The 5,000-nt window shown below is 45.9% G+C and overlaps 1 protein-coding gene across 4 annotated transcripts in view; it reads left to right on the top strand.

The window, feature by feature from the left end:
* npas3 (neuronal PAS domain protein 3) overlaps window positions 1–5,000 on the top strand; it is a 236,134-nt gene that overhangs the window by 47,301 nt on the left and 183,833 nt on the right. The gene's annotated exons all lie outside the window — the stretch shown is intronic.

The following is a 5,000-nucleotide window of genomic DNA, read 5'->3' as shown; positions in this document are numbered from 1 at the left end:
ACAGTGTAAGGGTTACGTGCTGTCAGGGAGTTGCATCTTAACTTCTGCTCATATGCATTTGTGTGTCTGACACTCTGATTCCTGCCTGACACTCTGATTCCTGTCTGACACTCTGATTCCTGACTGACACTCTGATTCCTGACTGACACTGATTCCTGACTGACACTCTGATTCCTGACTGACACTCTGATTCCTGACTGACACTGATTCCTGACTGACACTCTGATTCCTGTCTGACACACTGATTCCTGACTGACACTCTGATTCCTGACTGACACTCTGATTCCTGTCTGACACTCTGATTCCTGACTGACACTCTGATTCCTGACTTGCTTTTAGGAAAGCCCACTCAGTCCTTTTATTTTTTTAATAATAAAAAAAAAAACAGCTGTGATCTTTCACTGCTTTCATATTTTTGAGCTGTCAGGTTGAGAGTGTTTATCTTGTGGTGGGCCCATTCTAACGTGGCCGGCACAGGAGCCAGTGGTGGACGTAACCGCGCAGTTGGAGTGCCAGTCTGGATTTACGGTGTGCGGTTGAGCAGTGGTCATCCTGGCCGCCAGTCTCGGGTAGGTGCCGTGTTAGTGTAATGGACTCTCACATGGGAGGACTTACCTGTAAATGTCAGTCACACGGCTCCCTGAGATGACATCGATAAAAGGCGCCGTAAATCAGGCCGCCCGGCACTTCCAGCCAATGCAGCGGTCGATAGATGACGCCAGTAAAGTGAGCCGGGGCTCGTGCCTGCCGTCCTGCCTTCTCCTATTAAAGCTGCGCTTCACAGCAGGCCCTGTGTGCCACCAGCTCAAACGCTGCAACCTCAGAGGCCAGATATCCCGCGGCGCCAGGACTACCCCGCAGCTTTGCCTTCTCCCTGTCCTGACAGACCGGCGAGTCCGTAAAACCTGTCTGCCTTCCCCTCCCGGATGAAGGACATGTGTAGCGTGTTTATGACGTGGATGCTCGCCTGTGATTGGCTCCTTCCCTCGTCCGGATGGAGAGCGTGGTGTCTCTGCGTCTCGTGTGCTGAGCCCTGGCTCAGTCCTCCAGTCCCGTAATCCAGTACCACTGGCCGCTTGTGTGCACAATTCTGTTTCAATACCAGGGAATATCTACTGCCCACCTCCTCTACACACATCATTGTCTCTCTCTCTCTCTCTCTCTCTCTCTCTTTCTCTTTTTTATTCTTTTTTCATTTTCTCTCTTTTTTCACTCAGTCTCAGAAGAGCCAGGTGACTTGGCTCAGAAACACATCCATCCTGTCATCGTATAACCGTTCTTCCCATTCTCTGATGCTTATTAGTGACTGGGCGGCAGTTTGAGTGTTTCACTCACTGATGTGTCTGTGTCGATATGTATATTTGTGTATATAAGTAATATATGTGTGATATACATGTAATATACGTGTATGTGTAGGCAGCTTTGAAAAATGGACCAAATCTTTCACTGCAACCTGCAATATACAGTGACTTTTACAGCTATGGAACAAAATCAAAATAAGACCATATTGGGATGTGGAGGTTTATGCACACCCGCGTGTCAGCGTCTCTGTGTGTGTGTGTGTGTGTGTGTGTGTGTGTGTGTGTGTGTGTGTGTGTGTGTGTGTGTGTGTGTGTGCATATGATTTACTGCAGAAGCCTGGCTCATAGTGTGTGATAGTGATGTTTGCCTGGCCAGACTGACGGTATGGTGGGGGGCTTTAGACAGCTGTCTTGCAACAAGCATCTGAACAATGCTGGGATTAGTAGGACTGTGAGCAGGCCTGGGATTGGCAGGACCCGGAATAGGACTGTGTTTGGCAGGACCCTGAACAGGGCAGGGGCTGGCAGGACCCTGAACAGGACTGGGGTTGTTGGTACTCGGGGCAGGACCGAAGTTGGCGCGGGGATGGCCACTCAAGTGAGCGACTCGAGTTGAAGTCACACTTATGTCGACTACAGAAAAACTCCATATGTCTGTCGACTCGTCCAAAATAACTCGTGAACAATAAGAGTCAGTCCGTTATCCAGGCGTGTGAGTTATAGAAAAAAATCTATAATGTTGCCATTATTCCTTACTTCCTTACTTTTGTTTCGTTTATCTCGTTACGTATCACAACGTATCAGCATCCGAAATCTGAGAGCAAGCGTCAAATGTAAACGAGGTTGCCATAACTACGGCTGGAGTACAGCACATGGAGCCTTTGGCTATAGGGAGTTTTAAATCCGTGGACTCAACCGAAGGACAAAACGTGTAAAGAAACCTGTAAAGAAACCTGTAAAGAAACCAAAGACACTGGAACGACCACAACAAACTTCATAAAGCACCTGAAAACACACCCGGATAGGTTTGTTTAGTTTACGTTAGATACTTACCCATTATTACATCTAGCGTAATAGCCCAGGTAGCGTAATAGCCACTTGTAAACAAACATCAAAACAACCATCAACATTTTAAGTTAACTGTAAATAAATTGTATTTTACTCGACACAGTGATTTTTTACATGAGTGATACGTGTGTAAATTAATATCTCAGTTGACTTAAAGACTCATTTGACTTAATGAGAGAATTTTTCCATAATTATATTTTTGTTTAATTTGAGGCTAATTTCTAGAGAAAAGATGTTTGTCCCCCAATATTGTCACCAGATCGTATTATACCGAGACAAATAACCATCGCGCAACAAAAACTAGTTCTATATGGTTTTGAGCACGCAAAATGACGTTGTTAGTGATACGATTTAGACTTAACTTAGACTTAGGTTTTTTAAAATAAAGTTTTAATTTCATTCTAAGATGGGAGGATTCAATGTTTTTGAAAACTCTCAACCGCATTGGCGATAAGAGACACAGAAAATACATAATATGTGCATGTGGCCGATAATGGGAGACGGCCAACAATAGAAGCTACTAAGGCAATATAAAGTAGTTATGTTCCATCTCCTGTCTTTAAGCTTATCCTGGTTTTGAGTTGAGACTTGACTTGTACTCTAACCAAAACTCGTGACTTGACCTTGACTCTAGCCTAAAGACTTGTGATTTGACTTGGACTTTGAGCTTTTTGAACATCTCTTGGTTGGCAGGACTCTGAACAGGACTGAGGTTAGCAGGACCCTGCTCACGAAGCCAGTATGGCTTCAATCACGCCATGGTTCCTTGCAAACAGCAGAAAGGCCACTGTGGAGTTTTTTCAAGGATTCCAATGTGCTGGGTCCCGATTAGTTTCCCCCGCATACGGGCAGAAAAAAGGGGTGATTTAACCAGAATGCCTACTGCAAGGGTAATGTAGGCAGCTTTGAAAAATGGACCAAATCTTTCACTGCAACCTGCAATATACAGTGACTTTTACAGCTATGGAACAAAATCAAAATAAGACCATATTGGGATGTGGAGGTTTATGCACACCCGTGTGTCAGTGTCTGTGTGTGTGTGTGTGTGTGTGTGTGTGTGTGTGTGTGTGTGTGTGTGTGTGTGTGTGTGTGTGTGTGTGTGTGTGTGTGTGTGTGTGTGTGTGTGTGTGTGTGTGTGCAGTTTCATTCACTGTCGACAAGATGGCAGTAGGGTAGTAGAGCCGTCATTGTGTGGTGGAACTGTGTTACACACTGTGTGAAGCAGACATATGTACATCGTGAGGTGCCAGTCTCTGAGAGAGAGAGAGAGAGAGAGAGAGAGAGAGAGAGAGAGAGAGAGAGAGAGAGAGAGAGAGAGAGAGAGAGAGCGCTATCAAACTGATGCCATGAAAGCCTTCCTCATCGTCACATCCGCTAGTCTGTGACAGGCCCTGGTTTTTCGCTGTGCCTCTAAACGGCTTTCACCCACTGAAAGCTCTTTAGCATGGGAGAGCAGTGACCAAACACGTGGAACAGAAACATGAGAGGGTTTAAGGGTTCGAGCACGCTCGATAATTACACTACAGCTGATAGCTCCAGCAGCACAACCAAAAGAGCCCAGACCACTCATCAAGCATCTGTAATGGGAAATTTGGCAAAAATATCTATTGCGATTAAGCCAGAGATAAAAAAAAAAAAAGACTGTTTTCATTAGCCAATCATATGTGGAGCACCCAGGAGGGGTCCAGTTGTTGTGCCCTTCTACAAGGGTGTAGGGGTGTAGGGTATGGGGACATAGGGATGTAGGGGTGTGTGGTGTAGTGGTCTAGAGGTTTGGGGATGTAGGGGTGTAGGGTATGGGGACATAGGGATGTAGGGGTGTGTGGTGTAGTGGTCTAGAGGTTTGGGGGTTTGGGATGTAGGGGTGTAGGGTGTGGGGTGAAGGGATGTAGGGGTGTGTGGTGTAGTGGTGAAGGAATGTAGAGGTGTTGGTTATAGGAATGTTGGAGTGTGGGGGTGTTGGGGTATTGGGTGTAGGGGTGTGTGGTGTAGTGGTCTAGAGGTTTGGGGGTTTGGGGATGTAGAGGTGTTGGTTATAGGGGTGTGGGGGTATGGGAGTGTGGGGGTGTTGGGGTATTGGGTGTAGGGATGTTGGGGTGACCTTTGGAAGAGGGTTATGTGTTGGCCATTACCTTCAAGCACTTTGTATGTATGAAAAACAAACATCCAATTCAACCTGTTTTCTGCTTGCTGAGCTTTCTCACCCAGTGTAAACTCATTATTAAAGGAAGTAAAACTGTCGTGACTTATTATTTAAGGATCCTTCTGTCACTCACACAAAAACAAATCAAAGCAAGACACTGCATCTTGTCACGTAACATCAGCTTACTGCAGTGTCCTGCAGAGGCGGGGCTGACCTGTAGAAGATCACTCAGAGAGGCTGGAGCTGCTCCCTCAAACACACACACACACAGTCCACTCAGTCCAAACGGTCCACACGGTCCACATGACCAAGCTGCTGCTTCTGCTCAGCAGTTTCACTTATCGAATGTTTGTGTGTCACTGGAATGGGTTTCATTGTACATTAAACATGTCATGTTGTCTTTATGTCTGCAAAATGTGTTAAAACTGCATACAGCATCATTAAGCAAGTACACAGTTGTTAAATACATGCATAGCAGTAATGACTAA

This window comes from Brachyhypopomus gauderio, chromosome 17 (genome assembly GCF_052324685.1).
Source record: "Brachyhypopomus gauderio isolate BG-103 chromosome 17, BGAUD_0.2, whole genome shotgun sequence".
Taxonomy (NCBI): Eukaryota; Metazoa; Chordata; class Actinopteri; order Gymnotiformes; family Hypopomidae; genus Brachyhypopomus; species Brachyhypopomus gauderio.
Note: the sequence above shows the minus strand (reverse complement) of the source record. Positions and strands in the feature narration are given on the sequence as shown.